Source organism: Giraffa tippelskirchi, chromosome 9 (assembly GCF_054371585.1).
Source record: "Giraffa tippelskirchi isolate mGirTip1 chromosome 9, T2T-mGirTip1v1.2.pri, whole genome shotgun sequence".
In the NCBI taxonomy this organism is placed as follows: domain Eukaryota; kingdom Metazoa; phylum Chordata; class Mammalia; order Artiodactyla; family Giraffidae; genus Giraffa; species Giraffa tippelskirchi.
In genome coordinates, this window is record NC_137283.1 from 84,961,598 (window position 1) to 84,977,841 (window position 16,244).

The 16,244-nt window shown below is 36.8% G+C and overlaps 1 protein-coding gene and 1 non-coding gene across 2 annotated transcripts in view; one reads left to right on the forward strand and one right to left on the reverse strand.

Moving 5' to 3' along the window:
* LOC145521682 (uncharacterized) overlaps nucleotides 1-7,538 on the forward strand; it is a 253,574-nt gene extending 246,036 nt beyond the window's left edge. Inside the window, exons 11-12 of the mRNA XM_081530497.1 lie at nucleotides 2,473-2,592; nucleotides 5,583-7,538. The gene's annotated coding sequence lies outside the window, so the exon portion shown is untranslated. The remainder of the gene's footprint in view (nucleotides 1-2,472; nucleotides 2,593-5,582) is intronic.
* Nucleotides 7,539-13,332: 5,794 nt separating this feature from the next.
* Nucleotides 13,333-13,532, reverse strand: LOC145522147 (U2 spliceosomal RNA). The gene has a single exon (XR_014065954.1). It is a non-coding gene; the product is annotated as a U2 spliceosomal RNA (small nuclear RNA).
* Nucleotides 13,533-16,244: the final 2,712 nt, after the last annotated feature.

Consider the following 16,244-nt stretch of genomic DNA (forward strand, 5'->3'; position numbering starts at 1 on the left):
CAGGCTTCCCTGTCTTTCCACATCTCCTAGAGCTTGTTTAAACTCAGGTCCATTGAGTCGGTGATGCCATCCAACAATCTCATTCTCTGCCATCCCCTTCTCCTCCTCCCTTCAATCTTTCCCAGCATCAGGGTCTTTTCTAATGAGTCAACTCTTTGCATCGGGTGGCCAAAGTATTCAAAAGTAGAATTAAAAATTGTAAATTATGAAGGATTCAAAATATTTTTTCACCCTTTTTACAAAGCTTGGAGGATATGTTTCATCAATTCAAGAAGGTAAGCCAGGGAGGAGACCCAAATCGACTAGAAAACAGAAATTCCAATAAAAGAATGCAGTAAGGCCCAAGGGTACATACATCAGATTGCAGAACAACTAGCCCAGATCAATGTAGAAGGTTTCAGTAAGAAATGCTCTAGGGAAAAAAGTGGAGTTGATGCTATAATATATGACATAGGGGGTCATTTTGAAACTAACCTTAACAACTGTGTAACTCATAAGATGAATTGTGTGGGAGGAAATAGGCCTAGATATCATGCCAGGTAAAGTGACTTTTAAATTGTTAGATATTTCTTCATGAATTTGTAAAATTATTACCCTTTAGAGGTATAAGAGACTTGGGTTAGATCCTTGGGGTGGGAAGATTCCCTGGAAGAGGAAATGACAACCCACTCCACTATTCTTGCTTGGAAAAGTCTACAGACAGAGGAACCTTGTGGGCTACTGTCCATGGGGTCAAAAAGAATTAGACACATCTGAGCACATATTATTTAGGAAAGTTTAAAAAAGTTATTTTTCCCATTAAGGAAGTGATGTGCCTCCTTCTATTATAGAATTTTTGCTGGCTACAATTCCTGCGTCTTTGCCCCACATCCTCTTGCTTCACATTTGGGGGCCCACAAATGTGAATAATTTCTAACCTTCAGTAAATAATTCAAATTCCCATTGACATTTTATTTCTTTGATCAAACATGTCTTAAAAATATGACCAAAATATAGTTTTCTTTTCTAAATTGGCAAATGGAAACTTTTACCCACAAACTTTTCATCTTTACTTTCCATAGTCATCATTCTTTCCAAACATTTGTGTATGAATATATCATTATACTGGGGGGCTACAGTCTGTGGGGTCACAAATAATGACAAAACTTAGCCGCTAAATAACAATAAATATCATTTACACTGTTGAGATAGATAAATAGGGACAAGAAAAAATACACAAAAGCTTAATATGAACTGGAAAAAGATGGATTTTATAGAATATGGAGGCCAAGGTTAGACAATAAATATTCTAGGAGTCCTTGAGAATGCAATACTGGATTATTGAGTGTTTACAATGTCTGATGGTTTTCTCTTTATTCTACCAAATGAGACCAAAATTGTGAATTGAAGTGATGTTTATTCTACCTAAGCAATAACCATCCTAGTTAGAATTGATTCTTTGTTCAGGGCTTTGAAAAATTGCACAAAAGTAATTCTCTGAACATACTTCCATGAGGTGTCATTTCACTTGGAAAGGTTGGTGGTAAATTACCTGGACATTTTAATATGAGCTACATATGCTAGATGGCAATAAGCTGAACAGATGGATGTGATTTAGACAATAGTGCCACTGGGATTGGGTGAGTAATTGATGTGAAGTCAGTGTTCCTGTGATTGGACTAAATGTTCATGAAGCTTTGGTAAAATCAAGATCAGGCATCTTCCACTATAAAGACATATTAAATGTTGTCCTTTTAAAAATCTTAATAAAAATTGTATATGTTTAAGTAGTACAGCATAGTGTTTTGATATACTTTTAAATAGAGACATGATTATTATAGTCAGACCAAATAGCATACTCATCTCCTTATTTACTGAGTTGACCAAAAAATTTGTCCAGCTTTTTCTGTAAGAAAACTCTAGTAACCCTTGGTTATCTTTAGCTTCAAGCAAAACAGTTTTTTTAGATTGTATTGTGATAACTGTCATATCAGTACTCATTAAAAAATAAATATCAAAATTGGTGAATTTTTGTGTAGCCATTTCAATACTGAAGATGGAATAAAAAATAACATTTTAGGCATATTATAATTTATTATTTCAAGGAAGATTAAAACAATAGAGATGCAAAGAGAAAAAGGATTTGTGCAGTGTATAGAGAAGGTGCTGTGACTGATCAAATGTGTCAAGAGAAGTTTGCAAAGTTTTATGCTGGAGATTTCTTGCTGGACATTGCTCCACAGTCAGATAAACCAGTTGAAGTTAATAGTAATCAAATCGAGACCTTAATTAAGAACAATCAACATTATACCATGCAGGAGACAGCTGACATATTCAAAATATCCATATCAAGGTTTGAAAATCATTTGCTTCAGTTTGGTTATGTTAATTGCTTTGATGTTTAGGTTCCACTTAAGCAAAAAATACCTTCTTGACTGTATTTCTGCATGCGATTCTCTACTGAAACATAATGAAAATGTTCTGTTTTTAAAGCAAATTGTGATGAGCAATGAAATGTAGATACTCTACAATGATATGGAATGGAAGAGATCATGCAGCAAGTGAAATGAGCCACTACAAACCATACCAAAGGCCGGTCTTCATCCAAAAAAGGTAATGTTATATATACAATGGGATTGGAAGCATGTCCTCTATTATGAACCCATTCTGGAAAAAAACAAAAGGTTAAATCCAAAAGGTACTGCTCACAATTAGACCAACAGAAAGTAGCACTTGACAAAAAACATCTGGAATTAGTCAACAGAAAATACATAATCTTCAATCAGATTAATGCAAGACCACATGTTTCTTTGATTTCCAGGCAAAAATTGTTACAGCTTGGCTGGGTAGTTCTGATTAGTATTCACCAGACATTACGCTTTTGGATTTCTTCATTTGTCTTTACAAAATTCTCTAAATGGAAAAAAAAATTCAATTCCTTGGAAGACTGTAAAAGTCACCTGGAACAACTATTTAAAAGTTTTGGGAAGGGATGGCCCTAGTGGTCCAGTGGTTAAGAATCAGCCTTCCAATTCAGGGGATGTGGGTTCGATCCCTGGTCTGGGAACTAAGATCCCACACGTTGCCGAGCAGCTAGTGTGTCACATATGCAACTAGACGGAAGCCAGAGTGCTGCAACTGAGACCCAACACAGCCATAAATAAATAAATACTTAAAAAAAAAGCTTTGGGAAGGTGGAATTAGGAAGTTTCCTAAAAAATAGCAGAATGTAGTAGAACAAAATGGTGAATACATTGTTTAATAACTTTCTTGGTGAAAAAGAAACATATGTCTTATTTTTAGTTAAAAAACCAAAGGAACTTTTTGGCCAATGCAATAGTTTCTACTCTTTTGTGTGTCATGAGAACACCTAAAATTTTCCCCTTTAGCAAATTGCCAGTGTACTGTGCAGTACTGTTAGCTGCAATCGTAATGGTGCACATTAGATCTCTAGACTTATTCATCTGCCTAACTGTGACTTTGTACCCTTTGACCAACTTGTGATTCTGAGTGCTCTCACTCAGGGTATAGTACACGCATTTGAAGAGGGTGAAGCTTTATTTTGTGATAGTACCCCAAGATAGTGCCTTGATTTGTCAAGTTGTGATGTTGTAGTCATTACTGACAGGAAGAAGAAAAGTTCAGACTTCTTTCAGATAAAAACATCTTAAAAGCTTTCCAGGTCTAAACAACTGGAGAAGACACCTCAGAAAATGACACGTTATAAAGCTGGTGACTGGACTCTGTCTTACGTATCAGAATTTGGTAGGATCTTATGTGACAAGCTGTGTCCCTCAGTGAAACTGCAGAATGGGAGGGCTACTGGGGAATTTTTCAATGTACTTTGCCAACAAAATTTCCCTACCCTCACCTTCTTATTCACTTCAGTTAAGAATTTGTAACTCAAATTCCCAGAATATTTGATTCTGGGAAATCAATATTTCCCAGAAGATGAATTTTCCACATTTCTGAACTTAAAGCCAATAGAAAGCTGACACTAGTAGCTGAAAGATAATTCAACTCTTTATATCCATGACTATTCAGACATGAGAATCACATAATAGATTAAATTCTTTGAAGAATTTTTTTTGTGGGAATAGTGGCTCCATAAAGAATCCTCACTTATAACTTATATCTCATATCTCGTGATTTTAAAAATGTTATGCATCCAATTTTTAAATCAGATCAGATTTGTAGTTGCTGCAACAGCAATGTTTATCAAGTTATTATTCCATATCTTTACAGAGATTAATAAGTTAGGTGATTTTATTTTTTTTAGATATGTAAGGACACATTTAATCACGTTACATGTATTTTGGGGAGGCAGTTTTACATTTAAATCCATTTTGTGCAATGCACAGATTTTCACACTGAATTACACAGGCTTTGAGAAATTTAATACTGGCCTTAATCCCCAAGCAATATTAACTAAATATACATACAATTGCTTTAAATTACTTCAGTGTATTGAAAACTTGCTTAAAAATTATTTATGACTATTCACAGGGATTCAGAAAATATTTCCTTGACTATACATGTATTTCGTATTAAAGGGGACCTATATGTGTAGTGAATTTTGAAAAAGGAAGCAGGGGATGCTTTGGTTATATAACAAAGAGATGGGTACCAGCTAAATATGTCAGAGCAAATACTTAACCAAGTCTCAAATACTTAAAGATTATTAATTTCTAAAACTTAATAAATAAAGCTAATAATTAACAAACTTTTTAAATAAATTATAAGGTCTTCCATTTCTTGTTACATCACAGCCACTTGCATCCATTCAATATTGCACTGAGACAGCAAGAAAGCTAGTTTGAAAAATAAAACAGAAAGAGAAAACTAGGACCTGAAAGGCCAAGGCTACATTTCCACTATGTTTTCTTCTCAGTGTGTTTCTGAAATGTGCCAGAGAGGCCAAGGAGAAAGCAGAGACTGAGAGCATTTAGAATTTTCCTGAAACATTTTCAATGTTCCTGAAATAACGAAAAATGTGGAATAAAAGGTTAGCTAGGCCAAGGCCCAGGGAAAAAGGGAACCACAGAGAAGTGAACCCAACATTCTGAAGGAATCTGCTAAATCCTCTGATGTGTTGGTGTTAGAAGTGAGGGGTAGATGCTGAGAAGCTAAAAGACTAAGCAGAGATGCCAGTGCTACTGTGGAACTGGGAGACCAGGCTCGGAGTTGAGGGATGATAGACAGCAGGGGTAGATCCAAGCCAAGAGGAAAGGGAAGCGAAGAAATGTGAAACCAGTACCGTTAGGGGTCACTCTTAAGTGTTCACTTCCATCCTCTATCCTTCTGCTAGTGTTTACTTTTCAAGCCTTCTGGAGTTACTTTTTGTCTGTCCAGAGTTTTAAATTGTAATCAGTAGGTGAGGTAGAGTGTAGTTAGTGTACACCATCTTAGCAATTACTGAAAACATAGATATTTTGTTTTTAAAATACAAACCCATAGGGACTGTTACAAACATCCATCAGAGGGTCTCTACCCTTAAATATGGTGTTATGGACAAACAGTTGAGTGTGATACCTCTGCATTAGAAAACACTCCTCCACCAATAAAGTTTCAGCTTAAAATTAATTTCTTATTTATTTATTTAGTACAGAGAATTTAAATATCAGTTGGATTTTGGGAATCTCAGTGATGTTCCAGTCTAGCTGTGTGCACGCTCAGTTGTGTGGGACTCTGAGACTGCATGGACGGTAGCCCACCAGGCTCTTCCATCCGTAGAATTTTCCAGGTGAGAATACTGGCGTGGGTTGCCATTTCCTCTTCTAGGTAATCATCCTGAGTCAGAGATCAAACCGGCGTCTCCACGTTTTCTGCATTGGCAGGCAGATTCTTTACCACTGAGCCACTGGGAAGCCTGTTTCAGTTCTAGAAGTCAGTACAAAATAGCTTTTATTCTTTACTTCTAATTTCTCTATTTTTCTGGCAAAAGTGATCTTGATAAAATAACTTTGAAAATTGAAATTGCACCAAATTTGTCAACCAGATATTCTTTAACCTTTTAACAAACCTTATATTTTATACATGATGTATTCTAATGCAGTGGGTGTCCCAGCTCAGCAGTAAAGAATCTGTCTACCAATGCAGGAGATCCCTTGGTCAGGAAGATCCCCTGGAGAAGGAAATGGCAACCCACTCCACTATTCTTGCCTGGGAAATCCCATGGACAGAGCAACCAGGCAGGCTATGGTCCATGGAGTAGTAAAGAGTCAGACACACAAGAGTGAGCATGCAATGCAAAGGAAAAACTAGTATAAAAAATTATCAGTTGTTTACAAAAAAGAGTAAAAGGAGCCTAATCAGGCTCCTTCAAAATATTTTCTCTTGAAGTGTCAACATGTAACTTTTAAAGGATTCAGCCAAACAACAGAACAGGAAAATCAGACTGGCTTCAGACTTTTCAATACTAAAAATTTGAAGGACAACTCTTTCAAAATCTTACAAGGAAAAGAAAATGTGTGTCTTGGCTTTCTATTTATAGCTAAATTGCCCTTCATTCTGAAGGCAGCAGACAAATATTATCAGATAACAAAGTAATCACAACATATACCAACTCCCAATAAAAATCACTGTAAAATTTAACTGGGTTACAGTTAATTTTTAAGTTACAGTTAATTACAGTTAATTTTTCTAAGTTATAGAAGTAAATTTTAATTTTTCCTCAGTCTTTAATCAGAGTTTTAATGCAGTGGTTGAACACATCAAGCAAGAAAATATTTTCTTATGCAAGTGAAATTTACAGTTGTTAAAGTTTGTTTTTCATTGCTTTTGAATGCTGAAGCTCACAATTTTTGGTTCCTTAAATTATATCTTAGTTATGGCTGACTCTGCATGGTGGTAAATGAGTATTGTTTTCAGTTAATATCTATCATGGCAGGTTTAATGAATCTCTTGAATAAGATTATTTTTAAACGCTGACTTGAAAACTACTGTCAGGAAATTAACAGGTGTGTTAGCATTTTGATTGGAAATAATTTCTGTTGTTTGTTTCCATCCATTGTTCCCCAGTGATTATTCTGTCACACGGAGGAGGGTTTTCCTGAGGGAAAAACAAAAGCCTTCTGATTGGGTCAGGTTTGAATTAAGCCTTACCATTTACATGCTTTCAAGCTGAATAGAGAAAAAACAATTCCTGAGTGTGGGGAAGTAGTGGCAGGAGAGGGTACATAGAACATTTATTGTTACCTCCAGTCTAGTGGCCCAGATGGGGAATGTCCCACACAGAGATGCTTCTGGTCTTTGTCCTAACACTGGATAATTTTATTATTTTGTGTTCCTGCTTCCTCTACTGTGGAGAGAGAGTGAAGAAAGAAAATAAAATTGAGCTTATTTTTTTCATTTTCAGCAAACACAATTACATACTTTAAGGAAAACAGAAAACGTTATTGTCAACTTATATATAATGCTCCTTCACAGTACTTAGATCAGAGAGAAGGCATGGTTACTTTCACCATGAATATTTTAAAGTTTCAAGAAAACTCAAGCAGAGGCTGCCTTATGTGGCACGCAAGCACCAGTGTCTGAAGGATAAAAATTGCATCACCCTTTTCCTGTGTGTTTGTGTGTTTATGAATTATTTCTAATTACTTCAGCAGCATGAAATATCTCATCTTTTATGTTTCCCCCAGTGAAAGCCTGACAATGCCCGTAGGATATTTTCTTCAACCTTTTTCACTGCAATTGCATTTTGTAAGTGGTAAACATCATTCACATTAAGTAACTATTAAGTTCCCAAAAGTCTAACATGAATTTAGAAAAGTACAGCAATTTCACTACAAAGAAATATAACTAAATATGTCATTTGGTATTCTATTTAGTGGAATATGAAGGCTGTGACTGTAGTATAAAGAGAATAACTATAAAAGGTTTTGTGACAAGTAAAATTTAGGGCATGCTAAACATTTGAATTCCTGTGAAGATCAACAGCCTCTTCAGAAAAGTAATGAAAAGATATAAAGCTTGTCACATGAAAAATGCCTCAAAAATAATCTGAAGTAATAGTCTGCCAGTATAATTAAGTATTCTGCTCCAAAAACCTTTTAGCTCTGGAAAATACGGTGTGTATATATGTATCTATCTGTTATATATATCAATATATAAAAAACTTTTGATAACAATTTTCATAGTCAATTATGTAAAATGAAAGTGTCTTGAGTCTTTGCGACCCCATGTTGCCCATGGAATTCTCCAGGCCATAATACTGGAGTGGGCAGGTTTTCACTTCTCCAGGGGATCTTCCCAACCCAGGGATCAAACCCAGGTCTCCTGTATTGCAGGTGGATTCTTTCCCATCTGAGTCACAAGGGAAGCCCAAGAATGCTGGAGTGGGTAGCATTTCCCTTCTCCAGGGGATCTTCCCTACCCAGGAATCAAACCAGGGTCTCCTGCATTACAGGAAGATTCTTTACCAACTGAGCTATCAGGGAAGCCTTAGCCAATTATGTAACTTCAGTTTAAATAAGTGACTCATTGAATTCAGTTCATATCAGTTCAGTTCAGTTGCTCAGTCTGTCCAACTCTTTGTGACCCAATGGACTGCAGCAAGCCAGGATTCCCTGTCCATCACCAACTCCCATCCATCACCAACATCAATTCATATACTTAGAACTATTTTAATATATGTAAGGTATAAAATATGTATCAGATATTATTTTTTCCATTTAAAATAATTATAATGTAGCTGGAGAAAGAAATTACTATAAATATACATAGTGCGGTGCATGCTAAGCTACTTCAGGTGTTGTGTCTGATTCTTTTCCACACTATGGACTGTAACCCACCAGGCTCCTCTGTCCATGGGGTTCTGCAGGCAAGAATACTGTAGTGGGTTGCCATGCCCTCCTCCAAGGGATCATCCCGACCCAGGGATCCAACCTGTGTCTCTTACCTCTACCTGCATTTGAAGGTGGCTTCTCTTACCACTAGCACCATATGGGAAGCCTCATAAACATACATATCAAAAGCTACACAACACTATTAATTTTAAAGAAGAGTTTAGGTAATAACTGTAAGAGACACCATTTTATGAAAATCAACTATAAATAGGATAATTATTAAAGAATTCAGAGAATGAAGGTATACTTTCTTTTTAAGATTAGCCTGAGGAGATAGAAATGCATCTTGTGGCTATTTCATTAGAGGTGAGAGCAGAGAGTGTTCTAAGCAAGTGGAACATTAAAAATAAATGTATGGGGGTAGTGTCAGAGCAAGGACCTCCAAAAGTTCTTTCTTCCATAAAAGAAATGGTCAGAATCAAAAATTTTTAAAGCTTTTTAAAACCCTAGGAATTAACCAAAGAATTGCAGTATTTATTCATAAAAGTGACCGAATCTAGGTAAAAAGAGTGACCTTTGTGATGTTTTAACTTGCTCTTTCCCATCACCCTGTCACAACTCTATAGTAGCTTTAAAAACCAGCATCCCACAGCCTTTGTGACAACCAGCGTTCTGGTTGTCAGAATGCAACTATCAGCCACTGGAGGAGGCAGATGATTTTGAAGATTGTTCAGAGCTCTAATTTCAGAGAATTTGGACAAGACTTGCTTTACCTGACCTGACTCAGAGCTTGCCCAGTGAGAACAGCTTTTCCTCGGGGGTGTCGGTTGTAATCAATCAGTGACAATGACTTAATATTATGGCTTCCTATGATGGTAGATAACGTCTACAATAAACAATACACAAATTAAAAAGCTTGAAAGGACAAACTTGAGAATGAGTTGTTCTTAAGGGATTTGGAAAAGCTCTGACATACTTCTGGCAGTCTAGAAGGGCATACATATGTGTGTAGGTCTATGCATGCTTAAGGCTGTATGCATGCTCTGAAAGGAACTGAAAAGATCCTGAGCCCTCATCAATGTCAAACTTTGAGGCTCTGTGCAACTAGAAAGTGAAGGCTAAGGCAAAACTAAACAATATGCTGAGCATTGATGTGTACATGAACACACATTCTGAGGCCCTTGGTAAAGTCTAAGAAATTTATTCATTTCAGGCATTTAAGGAAACCTCTGTCCAATCATTAATTATTAGTGTGCTAACTGAACAGAAACTTTAGTGGCCATGTCATACTATATTAGAAATTAATGCAAAATGGATTAAAGACCTTACTGGTGGAGCTAAAACTATAAAACTATTAGAAGAAAACAGGCATAAATCACTGTGACCTTGGTTGAGGCAATGGCTTCTTAGATACGACGCCAACAGCACAGGAAGCCAAATTAAAAAAGTGAATCATTTTCTATCAAAATTTAAAACTTTTGGTTTCAACAGATACTATCATGGGAGTGATAAGACAGTCTACAGAAAAGGAGAAAATATCTGCAAATTATAACTAGTAAGAGTCTAGTTTTCAAAATATATTAATATAAAGAACTCATGAAATTAAACTATAAAAAAGCAAATAAGCTAAATAATAAGAGGCAAAGGATTTGAATAGATATACCTTCAAAGAAAATATACAAATAGATAATTGGCATATTATAAGGTGCTCAACATGATTAATTATTAAGGAAATGCAAATCTAAACTAAATGAGATATCACTTCAAACACACTAAGATGTTATGATTAAAAAGATAGATGATTATAAGTGTTGCCATGCATTTGGGGGAAATCAGAACCTTCATACACTATTGGAGAAGGCAATGGCAACCCGCTCCAGTCCTCTTGCCTGGAAAATCCCATGGAAAGAGGAGCCTGGTAGACTGCAGTCCATGGGGTCGCTAAGGGTCGGACACGACTGAGAGACTTCACTTTCACTTTCCAGTTTGACGCATTGGAGAAGGAAATGGCAACCCACTCCAGTGTTCTTGCCTAGAGAATCCCAGGGTCGGCGGAGCCTGGTGGGCAGCCATCTATGGGGTCGCACAGAGTCGGACACGACTGAAGCACCTTAGCAGCAGCAACAGCAGACACTATTGGTAGGTTTGTAAAATACTGCACCTGAATACACTCAAGATAATAAAAAACACAGGTCCTCACACAAAAAAATGTTCATGAATGTTTATAGTAACAGTATTCATAATATCCATTTAGTGAAACTAATTCATATGTCCATCTGCTGTTGAGTGAAAAATTAAATATGATTTACCTGTATAATGGAATATTATTCAACAATTAGAAATAATGAAGTACTGATACAACCTACTAGACAGATGAATCTTGTAAACATTATGTAAATGAAATAGCCAAATGCAAAAAAAACCCACATTTAATGTAAATTCATTTATGTGAAATGTCTCAAACAGTCAGATCCTTAGGTTTAGTAAATAGATTTGTGGTTTCCAGGGATTGGGGATAGGGTAGAGTGAGGGTTGACTTTTATGGCATGGAAATTCTCTTTTGAATGATGAAAATCTTTTGATATCAGATAGTGTTGATTATTGCACATTTATCAATATATTGTATATTCTAAATGGATGACTTTTCTGACGTTTGAATTACCTCTCAATAAAATATTAGCAATAAGTCTGTTCTCTGTGTCTGTTTCAAGAGGGAGGGGACATATGTTATACCTATGGCTGATTCATGTTGAGGTTTGACAGAAAGAAACAAAATTCTGTAAAGCAATTACCCTTTATTTAAAAATAAATTAAAAATAAACAAAAAATAATAATATTATTAACAAGTGGATTCATGGGGGTCAAAATTTAACATGACTATATGAGGAACTCAGAAGAGCCTCTACCAGATAAATAACAATTTTAAAAATAATTTTATTTATTTTTGGCTGCGTTGAGCTTTCGTTGCTTTGCAGGCTTTTCTTTAGCTGCGGCGAGCAGGGATTTGTCTCCAGCTGTGGTGCGCAGGCTCATTGCTGCGGTGGCTTCTCCTGTTGCTGAGCGTGGACTCTAGCGCATGCAGATTTCAGTAGTTACTGCCCCCAGGCTCTAGAGTACAGACTCAGTAGTTGCTGCGTGGGCTTAGTTGCTCCTCAGCATGTGAGAACTTCCCAGATAAGGGATCAAACCCATGTCTCCTGCATCAGCAGGTGGAATTTTTTACCACTGAGCCACCAGGGAAGCCCTGAGAGACAACAGTTTCACCTCAAATTATGAAACTCAGTCTTTTAACATCTCTGAAATTAAGTATCTAACAAGTGGAGAAATACCTATTTAAGAACATTTACTAAATATTGGTAAGAGCAGTGAGAGTCTGTGACATTTGAGCCATGACATATTCACACCCATCTTCTGCACTCAATGCAATGGAAGGTCTACTCCTAGCAGTTGCAGCCAAAATAAAAGACTCCCTTTATTTACCCCAAGCTCCCAATCTAGGACTACAGGTTCACCCTATACAGTGAGGCACAGCCTCCCTGCATATCTCATCACTTAACTCCATACGGTAGAAGCTCTACTGTAGGCTAGCGAGGATAAGAAGATTGGGCTTCCTTCCCTACACAGCTCCCGCACATAGGCCAGAAGCTCTGCTCCAGCTGCAGTAGGCCAAGAATACTGGAAATTGAACATCTGTGCTGCAACTATCTTGATGATCATAGGTTCCATGTCAGGAAAGTCAGGCCTAAAAACCATGAGCTATCATCTGCACGTGGAGACCTATAAGTAGAGAAGATTTGTCTATAAGGGTGAGTGGGGAGAGGCGGGCCACTCCTTTCCCCAGTCTTCAGAGCAGTGGGGCAGAGGTTCTGAAAAGGAACCAAGTTCTCATATGTGCTACAACATGGATAAAGCGTTAGTCGCTCAGTCATTTCCGACTCTTTGAGACCCCATGGACTATAGCCCGCCAGGCTCCTCTGTCCATGGGATTTCCCAGGCAAGAATACTGGGTGAGTTGCCATTTCCTACTGCAGGGGACCTTCCCAATGCAAGGATTGAACCTGGGTCTCCCACATTGCTGGCAGATTCTTTACCATCTGAGCCACCAGGGAATTTTGTGGCCAAAATTGTATGGTTCCCTTTGATGACACTGCCAGAACTGTCAAATTTATAGGGATATAAGGTAGATTGCTAGTTGTCTAGGGCTGGGTGGAGTGAGGGCAATGTGGGGTAGGGATGGAGTTTCTTTATGAGGTGATGAAAATATATGAAAATTAGATTGTCATAATGTTTTCACAAATCAGAACAATCTAAAAAAAACATTGAATTGTGTGCTTTAAGTGGGTGAACCACATGATGTGTATTACGTTTCTATAAAGTTAATGAATGGACACATGACACAAGAAAGTAGTATTTGTTTTGGGGAGGTAAATGTTTTGTACTGTATTAAGCATTTATAAAGGGGAATAGTAAACCTGGTACTAAAAGAATAATTTTGCTAGGCTCATATGCCAGGTAAATGCTATGGATATATACTTATTTCATAAAGGAATTTTTTAATGTCTTATCATAGAGTTCCTTAAAAGATGCAGATATTTGCTTTGAATGATAGCATTGTTAAAAGTATGCCTAATAGGTCTCAAATTTCTATACAACATGACATGATGAATGGATCAATATAAAACAAAGTTGGGAAATACATGAGGCTCAGCTTCCAGCACTATGTCATAGATACTACACTTGATCTTAGCCAAAAGGCCGAGAAGTGATAAGGACTGTGTCATAGAAAATCCTCTATTTGGGGGTTAGTGATTGAATAAAGACATGATGAGATAATCAGAGACATAAATCAAAATCAATATATTGACTGACAAAATTAGTATCCTATCACATTAAAGCGGTCCTATTTGATCCAAGATCAAATTTGTTATAAATGTGTATGTACGTAATTAGTCCAAAAAGTGACAAAAAGGAGAATGAGGAAGATAACTGATTGAATCTGTTTGAAGTGGAGCATATATATTATTATATATGTGTATATATACATACGTATGTGTGTGCATATATATATGTATATATACCAGTACATTCTCATGAAATTGGTTAGAGGTCTATAATATTTAAAGTAAGAGGTTGAAATCACTCTACCTATAGCATTCAGGCAATAATTTTAATTTGGTGACAAACTGCATTAGTATCATTTTGATAATACTATACAACAATAATAGAGTGAATTAACTCATTCCACACCTGCTCCAATCTCCTTCTCAGGAACCTTCCTGACAAACTGGAACCAGAAAAATGAAAAGCCACGTCTTTCAGACTTACTGAATTTCAGATGTTAAGCTCTCCATATTGTAGTAGTTGGGCTTCCCAGTGGTTCAGTGGTAAAGAATCCACCTACCAAGCAAGAGACTCAAGGGATGCAGGTTCAATCCCTGGGTCAAGAAGATCTCCTGGAGAAAGAAATGACACTCCAATCCAGTATTCTTGCCTGGCATGAATATATCCCATGGACAGAGGAGCCTGGAAGACTACAGTCCACGGGATCACAAAGAGTTGGTCATGCCTTAGTGACTAAACAACAAAATTGTGGTAGAAATGGGATGGTTTGGTGCCAGAAACCAGATCAGTGACTTCTGAATTAACAGGTTTTCTGATTATGCAAGGAAGGATACATCTCCTTTGAGAACAAAGTCTGTCACTTTCTTCTAGAAGTCATAACTAGAGGTCCAGCTTTTTCTTTCAACTCTTTTAACAAATTTGAGAGCACCTAATTTTCTGAGTTAAAACACTTTAAAGTAGCAAAATTATTTCTATTGCTAAAATAGATAATTTATTATCAGAAATGTTTATAAGCAGCAAACTTTTCAACAACTTTGGATTGGTTATTTGCTCTAGTTGACTCTGAAGGCATTGAGAATCTACCTATCACTACATGGTGGGGCTTCACTGGCGCATGGAATGAATGGTAAAGTAGTCTCTTCAATTCTCACGTATAGTCTCCTGGAATGAAAGGCCAATTTAAAGTGTTTCCTTGGTAGTATGTGTGGTGTTTCAGAAGGAAAAGTGAAGTATAAGTGCTGGAGTTAACTGACTATTTCCAAATATATGATATGGCTTAAAAGAGATTCAAATTCAAGATACAGAACAAGGAGAAGGTCTATGATAGGATTAAAATATCTCATATTTTGTATCTTAGTGAATAGCAACAGACCAGTGGCCTTAGTAAAATTATGTTTATAATCTCAGATGCTGTTCCAGAAGTTTTTTTTTATTTTAATGAAGAATATAAGACAAAACTTAGTGCCTTGCTGCTGCTGCTGCTGCTAAGTTGCTTCAGTAATGCCTTGTATGTAATCTATAAATACAGTAGAACAATTTTCAGTCTTTCCTTAGTGTTCTATTAACTCTCTTACTCTTTGTCTTAATTTGCTTTCCATACCTTACCTATAGTAAAACAAATCTTCTGTAATGTTGATTTCATGATGATGGGATATCAGGAACAGGAAGAAGAAAGAAATATAAATGCCTTTGGATAAAATAGTTTTTGGAGGTGAGATATACTGTATACTATCCCACAAATAGTTAAGGGGTGACATTTTAGTAAATTTTCTTAAATCCAAAAGGTTGTGGTTGGTTGTGATGTCCTGTCTAGAGTGAAAAACTAGATGCTACATTTAAGCCACTATTGTTAATAAGAAAGGAAGTCTTTTTGACATCTTTGATTTTGGAAGGTATATGGATTCACAATATGTATTGGTACATGAGTTACCTCCTTACCTAGTAATCTCTAATGTTTGGAGTAGTCTGAAGAGCAAGACAGGTCTCTTTAGCGGGCTCTAGCTTATGTGCAAGAATCCCTGCCACTTGGTTCCTATGAGATAGTATACTTAGTGTGGATTCACAATATGTATTGGTACATGAGTTACCTCCTTACCTAGTAATCTCTAATGTTTGGAGTAGTCTGAAGAGCAAGACAGGTCTCTTTAGCGGGCTCTAGCTTATGTGCAAGAATCCCTGCCACTTGGTTCCTATGAGATAGTATACTTAGTGTTACTCTAAGTAATACTCTCTGTTATAGAACAGGATTCTAAATGGAACCTGTGGAAATCCCTGATAAGGGAATCAAAGTGTAGTCCCATAGACTTCCCTGGAAAGTCATGAAGTTTTCTATAAATCACTTTTCTTCTGATAAAAAATTCCCGGCTTGCAAATGGAACCTGAGATTAAATGTCTAACCATGAGACCAAATATGATCCAAGGACTTGAGATGCCCATCATTAATTATTATGTGATAACCCAAGCTATAAAATTGGATGTTCCAAGTGGCACACCATCATCAGATGGTGAGAGTATACCCAGCACTGGGCTGGGGTGCATGTACATTATATAAGCAGTAGGACCACACACCCAGTGCACCTTCTTTTGCTTGCACTTCTGCTCCCACTTCAACTCATGCTCTAGCCACCTAAGGAGTCT